Source organism: Manis javanica, chromosome 7, assembly GCF_040802235.1.
Source record: "Manis javanica isolate MJ-LG chromosome 7, MJ_LKY, whole genome shotgun sequence".
Taxonomy (NCBI): domain Eukaryota; kingdom Metazoa; phylum Chordata; class Mammalia; order Pholidota; family Manidae; genus Manis; species Manis javanica.
In genome coordinates, this window is record NC_133162.1 from 125,964,830 (window position 1) to 125,987,184 (window position 22,355).

Below are 22,355 nucleotides of genomic sequence, written 5' to 3' on the forward strand. Positions count from 1 at the left end.
ATGAGTAAGAGTAAGGTAACGGTGAACAGAAAACATACCTATTTGCTACCAATAGAAGGGGAGTTATTTAGATGAAATTGGCACAAACACTAGAAGCAAAGTTTTCAGGCGACCAAGTGCCCATAGTGTTGGGGAAGCAGCGCTGCTGTTGTGAGTGGGCCTACACCAGCCTTTGTAATTCAGTTCCCTCTTATTTTTTAAAAAAAATTTGAGAAAATAACCAGGCTATGGAATGCTAATTAAGGAAGACTGAACCTATAGGAAGTGAATATTATATTTTACATAATGATAGGAGTAAAGCCTTTTTTCCAAAGTACTGATGGAAAAGGAGCAGAGAGAAAAATAAGAAAATTAGAGAAGCAATCCAGAAGTCCGTTATCTGATGAACAGGATAGAGAAAATTTAAAAAGAGAGAGAGAAAACAAAAACAAAAACAAAAAGGAATGGAGGAGATTATCAAAGAAATAATAGAAGAAAAAATCCCCACAACTAGATGATTTGAATCTTCAAGGGGTAAGGCACCATTGAGTGCTCAGTGGAATAAGTGAGACAAATAAACAAATAAAAAGCCATGACATATCTTCATATAATCCCAGGACACCAGGGAAAAAGTGAGTCTAAAAGCTTTAAGAAAAAATAGGCAACACACAAAGGAATAGGTAGGAGAATGATGCTAGATTTCTCAACAGGAACATTGGATGCCAGAAGACAGTTTTGAGGTAAAAAAAAAGGTTCAATTAACACCCAGCTAAACTGTCAATTGACCTTGAGGAAGGAATACAAATATCTTTAGTCATTCAAGGCCTTGAAATATTTACCTTTCAGATGTCCTTTCTCAGGAAGCCACTAAATGTTGTGTTCCAGAAAAATGTGTGACTAAACCAAGAAAAAAGGTAGCATAGAAGAAAACAGGAAAGACACAAAGCAATTCCCCAGGCAGTGCAAGAAGCCTGGAGAGCAACCACTCCATATTGAAACAGTATGATGGTGGGTTTGGACAGACTGGTCTCCAGGAAAATGATGATTAACACATTTGCAAGTTTGGCAGAATTTGCATCTTCATGATAATGAGTCTCATTGATCTATTTCTATTACTTCATTGTCTTAATTACTGTACCTACATAGTATTTAATATCTAGTAAGGCAAGAACATCCTCATTATTCTTTCTTTTCAAAATTTGCTCTTTTGGATAGGCTAAAAACAGCTTGAGTTGCAAAACAAAAATCTAATTTTGAGTCCATGAAAAATATTATTAGGATTTTTACTTCAAATTTTTCATGGCAGTATAGCTGGGTTAATATTTAGCTGGTATGTACTGCATCTGTTTTGATTGCTTAATATCTATGACATAACAGTTTTAAATATCTTTAAATCCCCAGGGCAGAGAAAGCTGGCTAACATATAATTGCCCAACTTCAGTGCCTTTCCATACATCCTTTGCAGTTCTCTTTGATGAAATTTGGGTGGAAGCAATGAATGCTGCTTCCAGGCCTGGCCAGTAAAAATTTCCAGGCTCATGCCTTCATGCTCTTTCCTCCTTCTCTGTTGTTTACAATGCTGATGGTAATAACCAGAGTCATCTCAGAACATCATAAAGATGGCAGAGGTACTACCATACAATATTAGAATCCTGTATCCCTGAAGAACTATGTGGATAAGAGCTATATAGGCAAGCTCTTCCCATCCCTCCATCGCCCCCCGTCCCCCATTACTGAAAGGGAAATATGCTTTGAACTGTTACAGAAAAGAGAAGTAAACTTTTTGTCTTTAAGCTATGGAAAATGTTTAGCTCTCTTTATTATTGCAGCTTAACTTACACTAACTAATATAATGGCTACATGAATGTTGTTACACTTTAAGGGGGCAATTTGATCAAAACAGTAAAAGAAATATTCTGACACAGCAATTCCATTTATAAGAATATATCATATAGAAATATTTAAATAAGGTTTTATGTGCTAGGACATTATTCATATGCAACATTCATAGTAACAAAAAACTTAGACAACTCAAATATACATCTTTAGGGAAATGATTAAATGAATACATTATAAGTATCTGATGAAATGCTATGCTGCTATTAAAAAGAACAAGCTATCTGTTATGAGGAGAAATAATGTCCTTAATAAATTATTTAATTATTAAAATTTTTCAAAATAATCTTCAGAGCATTTTCTAACAATTTTGTAAAACAACTCTACATATAAAACATATGTAATATATATACATTCATATGTACATCATTTATATATTTGTATGTGCATAGAAAAAGGTCTAGAAAGTTATCAACCAATGTATTAATAATGATTAACTGTAAAGAATAAGAAGAGGACTGTAGTGGTTTTAAAGCATATCTACAAGTATTTCAAGACTCCTCTCTCCAAAAGGTGGGGCCCAGTTTCCCTCCCCTTGAGTGTGGGCTGGATTTAGTGTGTGTGTGTGTGGTGTGTGTGTCTGATTCCCAAGGTTATGTTATAAGAGATATTCGGCTTTCTCCTCACTCTTCTGTACCCCTCGCCCTAGGCACAGGAGCTTCCACCTACGGAAACACCCAGCAACCCTTTGTTGAGGTCCGTGGTGAAGAACTGAGGCCTCCTGCCAACAACCAGCACTAACTTGCCAGGTGTGAGTGGATCCTAGGTTGGTAAGTGGATCTTTCAACCCCAGTCAAGCCTTCAGATGACTACAATCCCTACTGGTACCATGCCTGCAGCCTGTGAGGAACTCTGAGCTAAGAACCACCCAGCTAAGCCACTCTGAATTTCAGAGCCAGAGAAGCTATGGGAGATAATAAATGCTTAGTGTTTTTGGCCATTAAGTTTTGGGGTAATTTCTTACACAATAATAGTTAAAACAAAAATGAGTATAAAGAGGAAAAGGGTAGGGGAGAACCATTTACTTTAAAAAATGTTTACATTCTTCATTGTTTACATTTTTATAATTAGCATTTATAATTTTTAAGTTAAAAAGGGCAACCATTAAGGAAAAGTTCTTGCTCATCATTTGCTGGGCCTGAAAACAATAATACATATTTCAAACTCTTTCAATGACTAGCAATGGTGACTGTATATATAGAGAAACAGGCTAAAAACATGTAAAATATCTGCTCCCAGTGATATAAAGCATAAGATATTACCAGTCATTGATTATTATTATGTTTTTCTAACTGAATATTACCCAGTCATCCTAACTTGCAACGGAGAAAACCACAGAAGGGCATTTCTCTCTGTTGTACAAATGTTTATGTTTGTGTTAACAAAGGACAAAGAGCCCCTTTCTGATATTTTTCCTGAGAGAACCAGTTGATTAACAGTCATAGGGAAGAGTTAAGACACCAGTTAAAGAAGTTAACTCAGCATTTAACCTTGACTTCTTATCAACTCCATAGCCTTCCTCTGCTGGGTACCCATTAGAATTTCAGTGTTTGTCTTTTGCGCACATCATTTCTTCTCATCTCCCCAATTTCTTTATCTCAGTACTCCTTGGGCAAGCGCAACAAACGTGTCTAGCCAGCTTGCAAAGAAAGGACTTCCTAAAAAAACACCATCAGCTTAATGACTTTCCCTGTTCGTGGTTGCACTTAATTCCTGTTGAGCTAGTGGGATCAGGGGACTGATGTCTCCATCCAGCAGCAACTATTCCCATCATTTCTTCGTCTCCACTTAAAAACATTCTTTAGCTCTCACTAAAGTTAAGGGCCCTGGAGTTCTTCACGTGCGTTTTGCATGTGCTGCTGTATGGGTTTTATTCATGTAGCAGATATTTTTTAAAGTGAGTATTAATCTTCTCTGTTATATAAACTAAACATCTGCAATTTTCCATATGTAATGATATCATCAAGGAAGGGAGGAGTGTAAGAAAAGAGGGGGACAAGTCATTAAAAAGAGAATGTTAGGCTAAAACAAAGGAATCCAGGCCTAGACCGACCGTCTGAAAAAGTTAATCGTTTGACTTGAATTACATCAGCGACCCAAGCTGGGGGCTCAGGGCCATTCCAGGTAACCACCCAAGTAGCATGAAAACTGTTCTCAACCTGTTCTTTTTCATTTTTAGTATCCAGGCTAAATTAGTGTTTCGACCAGAACTTGACACCTATTTGACTCACTTAAAATATGTTAGTAAAATAATGGCTCCAGTATCCTCTCCTTGTCCCCTCTGCTAACACTGTCAAAGCATCCACTGTAACATTCCCAGAAGGAGAGTCAAGATCTGTACTGCTTTAACTATGCAAAGTAGGTCTTTAGAGTATTGACTGTTTTATGGTCTCATTCGGATTCTGGTGGGCAAATAAGAGTGAGATAAAGTCCAAATAAACTGGCTCTCAGATTCCCTACTTGTGTGGATTTATTTGGTCCTTTGATGTCTTTTTTGTTTCTTTGTTGGAATGTTTCAAATAGGCACTTAAGTCACCCATGGGAAAGGCTGCTAATGCAAATGGACATGTGTTTAGAAGGGGCTGTCATCTTCCCAGAGATGCAAAACCCATAAAACACAAAGGGTCAGTTGGAATTACCTCTTCTGTTTCTTCTTTTAAATATGAAAGGTTGAAGAATTCAGATTGTTCTTTCCTCCTCTTCTCTCTATTTATTCAGGTGACTTAAATTTTGGCTGTTATAAGGAGGAGTTGATCCCCAACTCTAGGACATTCCTCTTAAAGTTGAGCTTTGACTTCCATGCCTTACTGATTATTTTAAGAGTACTATTTGAGGCTTTGATTCTCTATCTTCACAATGATTTCCCTTTTAAAAAGTCTATAGGAATATAGGAGTGTTTAATATGAAGTACTTGAACTGATGTCAATGTTCTTCAAGTTTTAAAAATATTTTATCATGAAAGTAATGCTCAAGATCTTAACTACACCGATGGACAGTGACTTCAATGGGGTAGGGGGAGACTCGATAATGTGGGTGAATGTAGTAACTACATTGTTTTTCATGTGAAACCTTTGTAAGAGTGTATATCAATGATACCTTAATTTAAAAAAATAAAAGCAAGTAATGCTAAAGAAAAATTGAGAGGCAGGGGAAAAAAATCATCCGTCATCTATAATTCAAACACAAGTATAGCTAAAATAGACTTAATCAGAGGGGAGGTGGGGTACTGACCCCGACAAGCACAATCAGGTTACTTTGTTGCATACAGGCTGCCTAAGAGGTCTAGAAGCAAGTGCTATAGAAGTATACAGACTGCCTTTTACATATAACATTTTATCACACACACTTTTAAGTACAGTATCCATCAGAAAAGGAGTTACATTTCTTCAGATTTATAATTCTTTTTTTGAGAGAGTACTTAGAAAAATAAAACTCTAGCTACATTACATTAACGTCTTCAACTTTGGTTGAATATGTAAAGTCTCACGACTAGAGACTAGAAGTGAGACACAGTGTAAAAATTATTTTAAAAGCTTAAAGGATCATCCTCTTCTTGCAGAAAATTGTATCCTTCTTAGAAACAGGTCAATGGTTTGCAACCGTGCTCTGCCTGAGACTTCTAGATAGAATCAAGCTTTCTGGCATACTTGAGTGCCTACTTCACTTGAAAGTGTGAATCCCTCTCAGAATTAGTATATTCAGAGAAGTAACAAAAATATATATATATGTAAGGCGTCTAATGAACTTCTCAAAATTACACTCGTCAGGGATTAAAGATGACACTTATGTAATAGCAAAGAGAGCCCTTTAAAGCAATTGAGCACCACCCAGGGTAATAGGTGACATTCTGAAGTGATCATTTGAAGATTTTTGAGGAACAGAAATAGCATTATGCTGCCTCTCAACTTTCCAGCCCTGTCTGTCTGACCCCACTCGGCATCCCTGGTATCTCCTGCGAAATCTTGTCTTAGTCATTTTTGTTTCTGGCCTTGTGGGGTTCTGTTTCAGGTCCCTGGTTAAGTGAGTTCAGTTGGTCACCTCATTATACAAATGAGGACAAGGAAGTTTGAACCATTTGGCTTTGCAGAGAGAAGTATTTAACAGTAAATTCCTTTCCTCCACTTTCTATTCTGACCCACCGCAAGGTTGTGAAGTTGTGAGCAGCTGAACATGTTATAATAGGAGACTTGGGGAAATAATGGAAAAAGCATGGACTTTGAAATCAGATAAAACTGAAAACAAATCTACATATTTGATGGGATTTTTGAACAAATTACTTGACCTGGCTAAGCCTCAGATTTCTTGTCTGGAAATTAAACAGTATCAAAATTTGTTATGAGAATTAGATGACGTGATATGACACACAGCTGTAGGTGGGTGGTCCTACTCAGTAATACTATTTTTCTTATGTTGCTAGTGCTACATTCCAGCTCTTTCTGGTGCTCCCCTTCCTACCACACGGTTAGGATTGCACTTCATGGCCCACTTCTGGTTGTGTGGTGCTGTGTGTGGGACTGTTCTGAGCAAATGTAAAACATATTTGAGACTGCCGGCACAAGGCCCCTTCCTTTTGACAGGTGACTAGCAACACTCGAGATGGTGGCTGTTCTCTCAGTTTGGTTTCAATGGCTAAAATGAGGAGAATGTCCCTGCAGAGACACGTGAAGGGTGAATAGAATGAATAAGAAACAAATTTTCATATTTTCAGATACTGAGAGTTTTGAATTATTACTGCAGCATAAAACCAACCTATCCCACTGCTTTTCTCTACTTGAACAACAAAATATATATAAAAACTGAGAGAAGAAAAAACACAATTGAATTAGAGGATTATGGGGACATCTGATAGGTTTTCTGATTTCTCCCTAGTCATATGGTAATGTTAAATTTCCAGACTGAATACTTACCTGGCAGGGGAGATACCATGATCATGAAGGTGGTCTTCCCAGGGCGAGGCTTATCCATTGCATTCCAGATATGCTGACCCCTGCAATTTCCCCAAATGTGGGAAACTTGACTGCATAATTTGTGGTAGTGGGGGACTGCGTTTGCAATTGAATTAAAAAAAAATTTTCCAGACTGAAGTTGGAAATAGTTTTTCTGGTGTAAGGGATGGACCCATGTTTCAGTCCAAGTACAAGAGCTTAGGAAAGCAGAGATAGGAGGGCAAGCTATTTATGGTGCCATATACCAGTCCTTGGGAAAATCTGGAGAAATCTCCTAGGGCTTTTATGTATTTCAGATTTACTCCTGGGTGAATCAACAACATTCTGTTCTCCCTGTCCCCAGCATCAGTCTTACTTAGAAAGCATTAGAATGTTCTTGAATTCCAAAGAAGCTGATTATATTCATAAATAAAAATAAATAAAGCATCTCTTGGAAATGAACATTTCTTTCCATCAGATAAAACTTGCTTTTGGAAGAACATAAACAGCCAGAATATTTAAATATTCTATTCCCTTCCCCCTCAGAAGTTTACTAGATTTATCAGTGAAATCATCTCCTTAGCAGGCTCTTTGACTATAACCTCACAGCAATTTAAAAAAAAAACCTACAATATGATGTCAAATTCTATTTTAACAAATATTAGTACAGCTGGTGTCTCTGAATACTGAGAATGTTTACCAGTTCTAATTGTTAATGGAAAACTTATGCATTATTTACCATCACAAAGTTCCAGAACAATAACTGTGAATCTCTTAGTGCTCAGTGCAATGACAGCTGACTTACAATCATGATATTACAGAAAAATAAAAGGTAACCTTTATTAAGGTATTACTATTGGCAGGCAGTATGCTGAGTACTTAGATCAGGATTGCATTCAGCTGCCTATAACAGAACCCTGACCACAGTGCCTTAGCCACATGGAGTTCATTTTTCTGCTGTAGCAAGAAGTCAGGAGGCAGGTAGCCAATTCCTAGCACAGCTGCTTGAGAAAGTTATGGAGGACCCAGGTCCTTCTATCTTCCTAATCACCCTATTCTTAGCATGTAGCTTTTGTTCTCTTAGTTGCAAGATGGCTGCTTTTCTTTCAGGCATCCCCATTCTCTACAGAATGAAAAGGAAAGAGCAAAGAGCAAAATACACATCCTGGCTGGCTCTGTCCCCCTTTTTTTTTTAAATCAGAAATTGTCACTTTCCTGGAAGCCCCTCCCTGTAGAACAGAATCATATGGTCACAAGAGCTATGAGGGATTCTGTGAAGGGAGTGTGTTAAGCTAGGCACGCTACTACCCCAAACAAAATCATACTTCTGCTAATGAAAAAGAAAGGTAGAATGAATCTTGAGTAGACAACTAGCAGTATCCTCCCTTAAGCCTTAAGGACATTGTCCCAGATTTTTCAACAAAACTCTGAAGTAGGTACTATTATTTTCCCATTTTATACATTAGGAGACTGAGGCACGGAGAGCTGAAATAACTTACCTGGACAGGTAGCAAAATTGGAACATGAAGCGAGGCATCCTTTGGAAGATGATACTCAAGTAGCATCACAAAAGGCAGTAATGGCAAGCTGATCTTGTTTGAAGCTTGGTTCTCAGTAAGTCCTCTAACTGCTTTATCAGCCACAAAGAGAGCCACCCCAGGGCATGGCCAAGGTCTTTGGCCAATCTGCCAGCAGTACCTATGGGAGGCAGTTCTGTTGCCATACTTTTCCTGCTGCAACCACATACTGTCAGACTACAAATAGTCTAAAGGTGGCTGTGACAAGCATCTGTATGAGCCTTCTAATGAGGCAGAGTTCACGAGTCCAAAAAACTTGGCAAATCATGATTCTGGGAACTAACATGGTGGGGGGAGAGGCAAGCCAAAGGTGTGGCCTTTCTGCCCTGTGGGTTCAGAGTGCTTTTGTTTCAGGCATGTTCTAAGGCACGTCAGGCTCAGGGAGAGAACAAATCCCTGTGAAACAACAGATATTTACAAAAATTCAAATAGTCATGAAAATGCTGGGTAGGGGATTGTACTCTCCCTGTTATCTTTATCCACTACTTTGGTTAACTTTAACAGCTCCAGCCTGTAGTAAAACACATGAAGTAAAGCAACAAGAAGAAAGGCACAGCTCAGGGCAGGAGCAGAGGCGCTGGGAGCCAGCCAGTGTTCTCAGGTTGTAAAATAAAATCTTGAGACCAATCGGACACTGGCCTCAGGCCATGGCAGTGATTAATGCCAGAGTTGTAAAAAGAGCTGTGGTGGGAATGGTTAGGCAGGTTGGTGTGTGTGTGTGTGTGTGTGTGTGTGTGTGTGTGTGTGTGTGTGTGTGTGTGTGTGTGTGTGTGTGTGTGTGTGTGTGTCTATGTGTTGGCTTTTTGTCTTCAAAGCAGCTTAACATAAAACACATAATTTTTAATTGGTTTGGAATCTAAAAATAGCATTAAAGACTCATTTACTTTTCTTTTTGGATTAAGAACTTAAGCATTTCATAGAGGAAAAGAAGCCTAAGAAACATTAAGCTCTAAACAAGTTATATCATTCCAAGTCTCCCCTGATCTTTGTTTATATACTTTCATACATTTTACATAGTTGTAATTACTATAGTAGACATACAATTCTGGGTTCTGCATTTTACACTTAGATTAATTTCATATGAATATTTTCATCCTTATTTGAAATATTTCTTTTTTTAAGCTTTAGAGTATTTTGTAACATCAATCTGCCACTGTTTGCTTAATCATCTCCCTGTGGCTGAGCATATGAACTGTTTTCATGGTTTTGCTGTTATAAATGACACCACTTCCAACATCTCTGGATAAGTTCTTTCTTTCTTTTCTTCCTTTAAGTTACTTCTTTTGATTATGTTCCCCAGAGAGGCATTATTCAGTCAAGGGGCATGAAGAGTTACTTATCTTGGTGCTCTGACTGACTGTGTCATCAGCAATAAGAACTATCCCTGCCTTTCCTCATCTCTGGATGTGCTAGTTATTTGCCTGTTGTCTCTTAGCCTTGCATCAACCCTTCTACAATTGGCTTCAAAACACTGGGATTAGGAGCCTACAAATCACATTTCTAGCTGGCTTCCTGTTAGGTTCTGCCAAAGAAGGTTCCAGCAGAAAATTAGAAGGCACGGGGGAAAAAAGAAGAGAAGCCACTGTTCTCTTTCTTTCTGTTTCTGGAAGTATCTCTAGAAGTGACTTCATTTCAGAATGCCCTCTCCCTGGTGTCCCGCCCAGAGACACAGTAAGAGGTGCAATCCTGTTCTTGAAGTGCTCCCCTCAGCTGCTGTCTGTCTCTCTGTCCTTACTAGTCTCAGGGTTATTACCTTTCTCTTTTTGACCTTTCAGGTCTCTCTGCAATATAGTTTCCTATATTAATATGCCCTCTCTTTCTGAACTACCTAGTTCGGGGTCTATTTTCCTGACTAGACCCTAATCTATAAGTTGGGTCCTCTAATTCTAATATTTATTTTATTAGACTAATGTGCATATGATGGCTCCCCAAAGTCTTATCTTACATTTTTTAAAACTGCTAGTGGAAATGGATTTTCTTAAAACTAAACATTTCTTGGAATAAACCTAACCAAGGAGGTAAAAAATCTATACCCTGAAAACTACAAGACATTCATAAGAGAAATTAAAGAAGATACCAATAAATGGAAATACATCCTGTGCTCATGGATAGGAAGAATTAATATTGTCAAAATGGCCACCCTGCCTAAAGCAGTCTACAGATTCAATGCAAACCCTATCAAAATACCAACAGCATTCTTCAACAAACTAGAACAAATAGTTCTAAAATTCATATAGAACCACAAAGACCCCAAATAGCCAAATCAATCCTGAGAAGGAAGAATAAATCTGGGGGGATTAGGTTCCCCAACTTCAAAGCCAGAGTAATCAAAACAATTTAGTACTGGCACAAGAACAGACCTCTAGATCAGTGGAACAGAATAGAGTCCAGATTTAAACCCATCTATATATGACCATTTAATATATGATAAAGGAGCCATGGATATACAATGGGGAAATGACAGCCACTTCAACAACTGGTGTTGGCAAAACTGGACAGCTACATGTATGAGAATGAAACTGTATTATTGTCTAACTCCATATACAAAAGTAAACTTGAAATAGATCAAAGACCTTAATGTAAGTCATGAAACCATAAAACTCTTGGAAGAAAAAATAGGCAAAAATCTCTTGAATATAAGTATGAGCAATTTTTTCCTAAATGCATCTCCTCAGGCAAGGGAAACAAAAGCAAAAATGAACAAATGGGACTACATCAAACTAAAAACTTCTGTACAGCAAAGGACACCATCAGGAGAACAAAAAGGCATCCTACAGTATGGGAGAATATATTCATAAATGACATATCTGACAAGGGGTTAACATCCAAAATATATAAAGAACTCACATGCCTCAACACCCAAAAAGTAAATAACCCAATTAAGAAATGGGTGGAGCATCTGAACAGACAATTCTCCAAAGAAGAAATTCGGATGGCCAACAGGCACATAAAAAGATGTTCACACCGCTAATCATCAGGGAAATGCAAGTAAAAAACACAATGAGATACCACCTCACACCAGTTAGGATGGCCAACACCCAAAACACAAAGAACAACAAATGCTGGCGAAAGGGGAACCCTACTACACTGCTGGTGGGAATGTAAATTAGTACAACCATTGTGGAAAGCAGTATAGAGGTTCCTCAAAAAACTAAAAATAGAAATACCATTTGACCCAGGAATTCCACTCCTAAGAATTTACCTGAAGAAAACAAGATCCCTGATTCAAAAAGACATATGCACCCCTATGTTTATCACAGCACTATTTACAATAGCCAAGATATGGAAGCAACTTAAGTGTCCATCAGTAGATGAATGGATAAAGAAGAACTGGTACACAATGGAATATTATTCAGCCATAAGAAGAACAAATCCTACCATTTGCAACAACATGGATGGAGCTAAGTGGGTATTATGCTCAGTGAAATAAGCAGGCAGAGAAAGACAAGTACCAAAGGATTTCCCTCATTTGTGGAGTATAAGAACAAAGCAAAACTCATGGAACAAAACAGCAGTGGACTCACAGACTCCAAGCAGGGACTAGCAGTTACCAAAGGGAATGGAATGGGGAGGTTGGAGGGGGAGGAAGGGAGAAGGGGATTAAGGGGGATTATGATTAGCACAGATAATAATAGGTTGGTCATGAAGAAGGCAGTAGAGCACAGAGAAGACAAGTAGTGACTCTATAGCATCTTACTACACTGATGGACAGTGACTGTCATGGGGTATGTGCGGGGGACTTGATAATATGGGTGAATGTTGTAACCACAATGTTGCTCATGTGAAACCTTCATAAAATTGTATATCAATGATGTCCTAATTTAAAAAAAAAACTAAACATTTGACCCATTTCTCATCATCCTAATTGCTCTGCATGCCTTTAAGTACAATGATAAAAATCTCTAGAAGACTACATATATGTGTAGTATTTCAATACAACAAATTACTTGTTTTAAACCAAAAAAAAAAAAGAAAGAAACTGTAAACATTTCATTAGCAAATAAAATTGATTTTTGGATTAAAATCTAGTCTTAGGATCATTATTCAACTTTGTTAACTTATTTTTCTGTTTAAACAAAACCTTTAGTGGGTTAACTGCTGGCCCCCCAAAAGATATGTCCATGCCAAATACCTGGAACTTTTGAATACATCCTTATTTGGAAAAAAGGGTCTCTATAAATGTAGTTAAATTAAGGATTTGGGCATTGGGTCATCCTGCATTACATGAGTAGATGCCCTAAATACAATGACAAGCGTCTTCATAAGAGAAAGACAGAGAGAGATTTGAGACAGAAGAGGAGACGACACAGACACCGAGGAGGAAAAGGCCGTGTGAAGACGGAGGCAGAGGCTGGAGTTAAGCCGCCAAAGTCAAGATCCTCTTGGAGCCGTCAGAGGCCGGAGCCGGTAAGCAGGATTCTTCCCCGCGACCTTCGGAGGGAACGGAGGGCACTGCCCTGCTGACACCTTGATTTTAGATTTCTGGCCTCCAGATTTGTGAAAAAATAAATTTCTGTTGTGTGAAGCCACTAAGGTTGCAATAATTTGTTGCAGCAGTCCTAGGAAATGAATATAAATATTATACAATTTAAATATCTATTTTTAAAAACTATTTTTTCTTTATTCCATGTATAGTATTCGAAGTATTTATACATTAAAAGGGGAAAGGTTATATAAATATTGCTATTAGAAAATTGGGTTTCAGATGCTTCTTTACCTGAACCCAGCTTTTATTTAGTTTTGTTCCCACCTTTTTTTAGGTGACATTTATTCCAGGTTGTTCTTGTTCTGTTCTTTCCTGTTGTTCCATTTTGCTAATGATTTTAATAAACGTTATAATTAGTCTTCCATGTCATTCATGGTCAAGAGGAAAAGAAAAACACCTACTAGCCTCTTATTGAGTCAAATTTCTTGTAACTAATTTATCTTTATTTTTTTTAAATCTTCACCTATCTTTTTACCTATGTTAATCTTCCTTGTTGTATCTTGATAAACTCATTGTAAAAATGGAAAATATTGGGTCAAAAATGCATTTAATACTTGTAACCTACTGAACATAGTTTAGCCTAACCTACTTTAAATATGCCGAGAGCACTTACATTAGCCTACAGGTGGGCAAAATCATCTAACACAAAGCTTATTTTATAATAAGTATTAAATATCTCCTGTAATTTACTGACTACCGTACTGAAAGTAAAAAACACAGTAGTTATATGGGTACAGAATGGTTGTAAGCATATCGATTGTTTACCTCGTGACTGTGTGGCTGACTGGGAGCTTCAGCCTGCTGCCCTGCCCAGCATCCCCAGAGAGTAAGTGCATCAGTAGCACATTCCTTTTTATTGCTGACTAGTATTCCATGGCTTGGATGTACCAGCATGCAATTAAAGGACATCTGGACTTTGGGGGTATTACAAATAAAGTTGCTATGTGCATGCACATTCGTGTATAGGCTTTTGTGTGAACATAAGTCTTCATTCTCTGGGATAAATGTCTAGGAGTGCAGTTGCTGTGTCATATGGTAGTTGTATATTTAACTTTTTTTAAAGAAACTGCCCAACCATTTTCCAGGGTGGCTGTATCATTTTGTATTTCCACCATCAACATTTGAGTGAGCCAGTTTCTCCATATGCTAGTTTTTTTTTTTTTTTACCTTTTTTTTTATTAAGGTCTCATTGATATACAAGCTTACAAAGGTTTCACATGAGCAACACTGTGGTCACTACATTCACCCATATTATCGAGTACCCCCCCCACACCACAGTCACTGTCCATCAGTGTAGCAATGTGCCACAGAGTCACTATCTGTCTTCTCTGGGCTACACTGTCTTCCCTGTGACCACTCCCACACCATGTGTGCCAATCATAATGCCCCTCAACCCCTTCCCTCTCCCTCCCCACCCACCCTCACCAACCCCTTCCCTCTGGTAACTGCTAGTCCCTTCTTGGAGTCTGTGAGTCTGCCGCTGTTTTGTTCCATGAGTTTTGCTTTGTTCTTATACTCCACAAATGAGGGAAATCCTTTGGTACTTGTCTTTCTCTGCCTGCTTATTTCACTGAGCATAATACCCGCTTAGCTCCATCCATGTTGTTGCAAATGGTAGCATTTGTTTTCTTCTTATGGCTGAAATAATATTCCATTATGCATATGTACCACTTCTTTATCATTCATCTACTGATGGACACTTAGGTTGCTTCCATATCTTGGCTATTATAAATAGTGCTGCAATAAACATAGGGGTGTATATGACTTTTAATCAGGGATCTTGTTTTCTTCAGGTAAATTCCTAGGAATGGAGTTCCTGGGTCAAATGGTATTTCTATTTTTAGTTTTTTGAGGAACCTCCATATTGCTTTCTACAATGGTTGAAATAGTTTACATTCCCACCAGCAGTGTAGTAGGGCTCCCCCTTCTCTGCATCCTCGCCAGCATTTGTTGTTCATTGTGTTTTGGATGTTGGCCATCCTAACTGGTGTGAGGAGATATCTCATTGTGGTTTTTATTTTCATTTCCCTGATGATTAGAGATGTGAATATCTTTTCATGTGCCTGTTGACCATCTGAATCTCTTCTTTGGAGAGTTGTCTGTTCGGATGCTCCACCCATTTTTTAATTGGGTTATTTGCTTTCTGGGTGTTGAGGCATGTGAGTTCTTTATATATTTTGGATGATAACCCTTTGTTGGATACGTCATTTATGAATATATTCTCTCATACTGTAGGATGCCTTTTTGTTCTGCTGATGGTGTCCTGTGCTGTACAGAAGCTTTTTAGTTTAATGTAGTTCATTTGTTCCATTTGTTCATTTTTGCTTTTGTTTCCCTTCCTCAAGGAGATGTGTTCAGAAAAAAGTTGCTCATTTTTATATTCAGGAAACTTTTGCCTATGTTTTCATGCTATTTGATTTTGAGTAAGTTAATTGCAGTTTCCAAGATAAATATTAGGACTTTCTTTTTTTTAATTGCACGTACCAATTCTTTGTCAATAAGAGTTATACCTCTGACATTCTGGTTTATTCTTATTGAGGATGAGAGCGTGGAGATTAGAAAGCAGAAGAGCCTAGGAGGACACCAGCTAATTTTAACCCCCAGTGTCTGCTGTCTGACTTTGGGTTCCAGAAGTCTTGTTTTAACCCGTTTCTATTGTAATTGTATCAATAATCGCTTCCCTTCAGGTGGTCATTTCAAAGGCACTGAAAACCTTAAAGAGCCAGAGGCAATAAATTAGCTGTAAAAGCAGAAGGAGGCTGAGGAAGAGCTTTGAATCCCCTGAAAAGTAACAAGGCTTTAACCACAGCTCACTAGGCAGTCAAATCAATCTTTACTAAGTAGCTAGTTTTTAGAGCAAATGCGCTAGGTAAGGGCTGACTCCTCAAATGAAGCCCAGCGGTTTAATTTCTCCTGGTAATGACATCATGCCCTATTTTCTCTTTAGCAGACATGGCGCCTGTTACAGTCACTGAAGCATTTAGACACAATACACATGAAAGATACAAAGACTGAAAGTTATTATATTTAAACATTTCTGCCCCCAAATCCTTCAGATTTTTAATAGACTTTTTTAGATAGAAAGAACCTCTACTTGCTCTATCAAAATCCCAAGACTAGTTTTAAAAATAGTTTTCTAAATGCGGGAATCCGGCTTTAAGCACATTTTGGCTTGGAAGTTGTTTCTGTCTGTTCTTCATTGGCCGTTATCCATTCCTCTTCATTCTAGGAAATTGATTATTATCATCATCATCATCAGTAGTATCAGTATTCCTCATCTCTTTCTGCATTAAGTTGTCTGCTTATCAAAGGAGAAATAGCAAACGGATTTTTAAATAAAACCAAGGTTTCCATGTCCGCTAGGCTCTCCATTTCTGTGCACTCTCTCCATAAACCAACTTTTTTGGTAGGGGCTATTTTCTGATCTGCATTTCTTCAAATTAACATGCAACCGCAAAGAAATTTTGATTAGTGCTTGGTCTTACAGAAAATATTTATATGGGTTCAAGCTCATAATCTCATTAGTGTTTATCAGTACTACTTCACAGAATTGAAAGGATGGTTTGTGGTTAATAAGATTGTAGTGGCACTTGTAAAGAATCTCAGCAAGGATTTTTTCAAAGGAAACATTTCCTTTAAATCAATATATTGTATAATTAAGAATTTCCGTATGTTGATTTCCATAAAGTAAGATCCACCCATATTGTATATATAGTTTTTTCTCTCAAACACAGGAGAAAAATACAATTCTGTCAATGACTCCTGTAAAAATATAACTGTAAATGGCTCCGAACTGTTATTGCTTGAGAAAAGAACTGACAACTTACCCCAAGATGAGCCTCTGAGAGCTTAATCTGAACTTGTATCTACTATTAAGTCATATGCAGGCATTCTAGACTGCTCTAATCTAACCTTTACGTTATTATTCCAACCAAAGTGGTCCCAGATAATGAGGAGGGAAAAACATAGCTTATTGTCTCTTAAATAAAAGTTAGTTTTCATAGAGCATTTCCTAATGTATTAAGTGCTTCCACCTTATTTCCTTTAATTGCCCTGGCAGCCTCTGTGAAGCAGAAATTCTACCCTAGCCTCCTTATTTCATAGACGACAAAACTGAGGCTCAAAAAGACTTACGGTATTGCCAAGGAAGAATATCAAAATACATTTGTTATACTCAAAGTTAATAGCACATTTCTTTGTAAGTCATCTTAACCAGACTCAACAACACTTATTGAAGGGATTACTATCTGATTGCATTACATCACCCTTCCTGAACATAGGAATTTCTATTTCTCCCTATAGGCCATTTCACCATCAGAAGATTGAACTAAATCTATTAAAATAGTTAGATGGCATGCCATCTGAAACCAGATTCTCCCAGGACTTAAGCTACTCCTATATTCTTATAAGGAAATGTGAACCCCTGAATCTATCTCCCTGCTGTCTTCCCTCAGTGGATTTCTATCAGTTTAAATAATTCACTGCATTGCCCCTATTGGATGAGTTTCTACAATAGTAGCAGGCCATGTGCGAGACCTACAGTGTGGCTGGCTTATATGTCCTATTAGATGACTCATAATTTAACTGCCTGGCTAACCGTGCACAACTTTTGACATCCCTGGGTGAATGTCTGCCACTAGTCTACATCTGACCAGTATATGGGTGTGGCCACTGATATGTGCACATGCAGGAGCTATGGAGGAGTACATAATTTCATTTTCCCAACTGATTTCTAATTTAACCCAATTTATTTAATTTTCCTCATGTTTTTAAAAATTCTTTAACCTCCCCAAAATGTTAAAAGGGAAGAGAATGAATGGACCAAAGAAGAATGAATTACGTAAGCATTAAAAGACACTCCAAAGGAGGAGAAAAGTGTTTTGTGGGCTGGATTATTTTAGTCTGGATTTCCTAACTTGCCTTAATTTTTTTTAGTCTTGTCTCAGTTTTTGTATTTAATTACAGCACTGTTTTAAACATTTCACGTCTCACTATGTATTCTATACTACACATACCGTAATAAACACTGGCTGTGATCCTAACTAAAGTTTGATTTAAAATAGAAGTACTTAAGGATCTGAGCAAGGGGGAAAAGCCTACTAACAATTAGAAGGAGCATTCTTTTCTCATGCCTTCCTTAGCCTGTTGCTCTGGGCAATAAATTGCACGGTGAAATAACCAGTTTATTCTTTGGTATTTTCCTTTACTCTGCTGAGAAAAGCTACATTGTTGGCAAACTGACAGAAAATTTAAAAATGAAATCCAATATACTGAATGTATGTTTGGTGCCTGTGTTTAACATTTAATATTCACGTGATCTGTATTTCTCTTTTTTTTAGCTGGAATCAACAGAAATGTAATGAGTGAGCTTTTTAAACTGGTTGGGATAAGCAGAAATATCGAGGTGATTCTCTCTCTCTCCTTCCCCGAAAAATACAAACCATCACCTAACAACTAACTAAAAATATCTTTTATTCTTTTAAGGGAAAGCAGATTTTTAAAAAACATTAAAAATTCATTTTTTGAACCTGTGTTCAGCTAATATTTCGTATATTTAGATGATAAGAAAATCTTCAATTTTTTTTCTTACAGACTTGATCTTAATGGATCCCCTTTTTTCTCCCTTTACCCATGAATTTTTATTACTGTCTTTTTGGTTTTGTCTTCTATAAAATGTACTATTTTCACTCACAGCTTAAGACAGCTTTGATGTTCTTGGTATGACATATTGTATGTAATGTTAGCTGTTCAAAGCTGCAGATCAGATTGTGCATAATAACATATGTAGCATGGATTATATAAACACTACAGGAAGAAGGGGAGACAGGGCCCTTCTGTGTACAAATTTCAGATTGCTAGCTGTATGCCTGTTCAGAATGTTAAACAGTCCTAACTAAGCAGTGATGAAGTTACTTCTTTAGTGACTGTGACTTCTGAAACTTTTATAAAGTCAAAGATTATTCAACTAAAAATAATTTAAAGATGATGCTGATAATTAACATATTTACCTATAAGATATTTCTAAGTGCTACTTAGGGAGCTTTGAAGCTGGAGGGGAAAAAATGAATTTCATTGTCTTCAAAGCCCAACTTAACTTAAGCAATTTCATTAAAAACTTGGGAGAATATAACTTAGAAGAGCCAAAGACAGGAGAATATGATACAAATTATAAATTTTCACCACTACATATTTCACCCATTATAAAGAAGTCTGAGGCAGGAAACTGTACTAGACTATTTCCCTAAAATTGTTCCTTTTATATCTTAATATTTCAGATTAGACTACCATAGAGTTTTTTCTTTTGTTTGTGTCATTCTTTTATCATTAAGTTTTCTGTCTGGCTTTTGCTTCTATTATTGAAAGATTGGTTATTTTTATGCATTTCACTTTAAGAGAAATTAAATAAAACGTATTACCATATTTTTCAGCAATGAGACATTTCAGAGCGAAGAGATAAGTCAATAGCTTTTCTGGTTTAATAAGCTTATATTTTAAGTATTCATATCCTGCTTTGTTTCAAGAAAACTTCAAGGCTGTTGATATGTTTACTGCTCAACTATCAGCACAGTAATAATAAGGCCTTTGAAACTATGGGACGAAAAATCCTGCAAATTTCAGTCATTTTTTATTTATGTAGAGAGATTGTGTGGCATTTTGCTTCCTGTCCCTTTCCATAGAATTTAAAATATGGACGCTCTCCCGCTGGGTTATCTTTATATTGGGAAGCTCTGCATGAGGTTGAAGTTTTTACAGGGGAATTTACTTAAAACACGGTTGTCTTTAAAGGAGGGTTTGCCACAACAAGGTTAGGGGTTGCCAATAAATCCATTTATAGCAACTTCTGTATTCCTGCTCCAAACCACTCAGGTGACCCGTGCACAATTCCCACAGGCCCCATAAGGTATCAGCAGTCCTAGTTGGTCTTGATGGGCTGCGGGTGAGCCCTCCAGTCTGAATGGGCAGCCTGGGGTTGCTGGGGGGTAGCTGGCGAACCCAGGACTCCCGAATCAGTAGGCCCTGGGTCAGCTTTCGCTCTAGTGGGGAATAACAAATCATTCTGGGGTTTAATTTACTGCCACCAACCGAAATAATAATAGCATCTTTGTTTTTCTGCTTTTCCATACCTCGCTCCTCCGCTGACAGAAGCACGACGTTGGCCCTCCGTGAATGTATACAGACAACACAGGGCCAGACCCTGAGCGCTCAGCGGAGCCGGACGCCCGGCCCGAACATCTTTAATGCACTTTCAAGAAAGACACACCAGGCGAAATGCCCCTTACACCTTCCATCTCTCTTGGCTCATGCTTGCCCCTGAAATGAGTGTTTTGAGTGTGGGTGTAGTTAAGTGTGGCAGAGAAAATTCAAGAAAGCTACACAAATCACCCTAAAGCATCTATCCAAACTTCGGCTTGGTTAATTGCTCCCATATGTCCTCGGCTGTTTTCAAAAAGCAGTAAGGAGGGGACGCTTTGTCACTACACCGGTTTTAAAGAGGTTGCAAAGACTATCACCCATCTCGACCCAGTCCCGGTGGGCCCAGGCGCAGCCTCCGGGGACTGGCGCCCTTGGGAGAAGCTGGGGACCCGGCCCGCGAAAGCGCTGAGCTCTGGCCCCAAGTTCGCGCGCCGCGCCCCGGCGTGTCCCGGGAGCCGCTGCAGCCCGGGGCGGGGAGCGCGCGGGAGGCGCGGCCCGGGCGCGCGCGCGCGCGAGGAAGGTGCCCTCGGGAACACGCGCAAGGGCGGGGATTCGCGCTGCCAATGAGGCCCCGGTGTGCGCCGCGCGAGGCGGGGGGACGGGCCGGAGGCCAGCCTTGGCTGTGGCAGCTGCGGGAGCGGCGGCAGCCGGGGAGCCGGGGCAGAGGCGGCCGCTGAGCGCCGCGTTGGCCGCGCCCGGAGGCCCGGCCCTGGGGTGGAGGAACTGCGCCCCGGAGCTGGAAACTTTCCCGGCAGGTAATCCCCGCCGCCCGGCGCCGCTGCGGGCATCCGTGCGCCCCGGGCAGGTCCCGCTGCGGGGGCGCAGAGGGGAGGAGTGGGGCCCGGCGCGGAGGATCGGGCGATGGGGAGAGTGGAAAGGCATGTGGGAAAGTTTCTGGAATCTCCCGCCCCCACTTCGCTGGGCACACCCGGGAGCTCTCCGGGGACAGGCACGGACATGTTGGGCGCCCCGGGCCTGGGCCCTGGAGAGTCGGTGCCTTCCCTCCGTCGCCCCCTCCGCGCCGGACCAAGCCGGCCACTGGCGGAGGTGGGGTTCAGGGGCACCGGGAACGTGCGGCGGCACGCTGGAGTTTCGGGACCACCCCATCCGGGCGCGCCCCCTCTTCCCCTTCGCCGTCCCCTCGATAGCCTCGGGCTTGCCAGGGACCTGGGCTGCGCCTGGTACCCGCGGCGGGGCAGGCCGGGGAGAGGCGCGCCTGGCGCCGCGGGGTTCCAGGCGCTCCCGGAGCGCAGGGGAGCGCGGGGTCGCCAAGTTGCCGGGCGAACTTAAGCTGGAGGCGAAGGTGGGTGTCGTATTGCCCCAGTCTGGGTTGAAAGTCTTGCTTCACTTCCAAGAAGACTGCACTAGAATATCCACATTCTTTTTGGGGCAGGGGATGGGGGCGGTGAGCAAGGATTAGACATTGAGGGGGAACTGAGAAAGACGAGTTGTCTAAGAACTGTGAATCCCCGTTCTTGGAGAGCCGTCACTTTTGGGGGACTTACGTCGCGCACGGTCTTCCTGGAGGACTTTGGGGTGCGGGTGAGCAGCGCTGGGGGGTGTTAGGGGCGCCTCGTTGAGGCGCGGCAGCTTTCCGGAACGGCTGGCGAGGAAGGAAGCCCTAGGCATTGTGTGGCGGGTTTGCAGACAAACGTCTCTGGACCGACGTTCTCAAAACTTAGTGTGTAAAGGAGGAAATGCGGCGGTGGCCAGGTAGAAATACAGCGCCGCGGACCGGGGATCGGAGGACTCCGGGCTCCGCGACAGTCTCTGCCGCCCAGCCCAGTCCAGCCCACTCTTGGCAGCTCCAGATCGCCGTGCCTCGAGTGATGGGGCTCGTGTCGGCAGCGCCCTTTCCTGCTGGATTCAGCTTGGGGAGGTTAGCAGGGCACCTTCATCTTGAACTTGACCCTGGAGCAGCGCCGTCTGGGCGGGTTACAAGGTAAAGGGAAGCCGTATCTTCCCCTGGGATGGGCCTCGAACTCTGGCACGGAAAGGAAATGCCTGGTTTAGAATCTTTGCGGAAAGGGTCTTGGACTGCCGAGGTCGCTAACTCTGGAAATGCCAGACCGCAGAATGCAGAAGTTTATAGTGTGTTTGGAGGGGGAGAAGGAGGGGAGAAGACAGAAGAAACCTGGTTTGTTTGTGTACGGTTGGCTTTTCTCTGTAGTAAAATGAAGGGAGTCTGCATCTCATCTCTTCTTTTACTAGATCGCTACTCTCTTTTTTTCCTCCCTGGGTCATCTTTATTCCTGCCAGGCTGGCATTCATGGGATGGGCAAGGGGCAGGGCAAGGGA

At 40.2% G+C, this 22,355-nt stretch overlaps 1 protein-coding gene, 2 long non-coding RNA genes and 1 other non-coding gene across 11 annotated transcripts in view; 3 read left to right on the plus strand and 1 right to left on the minus strand.

Annotated features, from left to right (window-relative positions):
* LOC118967919 (uncharacterized) overlaps positions 1 to 9,206 on the minus strand; it is a 27,668-nt gene extending 18,462 nt beyond the window's left edge. Inside the window, exon 1 of the long non-coding RNA XR_005055249.2 lies at positions 8,300 to 9,206. This is a non-coding gene — a long non-coding RNA (uncharacterized lncRNA). The remainder of the gene's footprint in view (positions 1 to 8,299) is intronic.
* LOC140850497 (uncharacterized) overlaps positions 1 to 18,315 on the plus strand; it is a 21,242-nt gene extending 2,927 nt beyond the window's left edge. Inside the window, exons 2-3 of the long non-coding RNA XR_012133410.1 lie at positions 2,525 to 2,645; positions 18,203 to 18,315. This is a non-coding gene — a long non-coding RNA (uncharacterized lncRNA). The remainder of the gene's footprint in view (positions 1 to 2,524; positions 2,646 to 18,202) is intronic.
* LOC118967949 (U1 spliceosomal RNA) lies at positions 6,775 to 6,932 on the plus strand. The gene has a single exon (XR_005055300.1). It is a non-coding gene; the product is annotated as a U1 spliceosomal RNA (small nuclear RNA).
* A 2,169-nt stretch (positions 18,316 to 20,484) lies between the features above and the next one.
* TANC1 (tetratricopeptide repeat, ankyrin repeat and coiled-coil containing 1) overlaps positions 20,485 to 22,355 on the plus strand; it is a 215,019-nt gene continuing 213,148 nt past the window's right edge. For 3 of the 8 annotated variants that reach the window (XM_036995895.2, XM_017657924.3, XM_073241539.1), the window contains exon 1: positions 20,641 to 20,812. The gene's annotated coding sequence lies outside the window, so the exon portion shown is untranslated. Of the gene's footprint in view, positions 20,813 to 20,887; positions 21,361 to 21,646; positions 22,000 to 22,355 lie in introns of those variants that run through there. The other 5 variants (XM_017657922.3, XM_036995898.2, XM_017657923.3 and 2 more) reach the window with 4 other exon arrangements.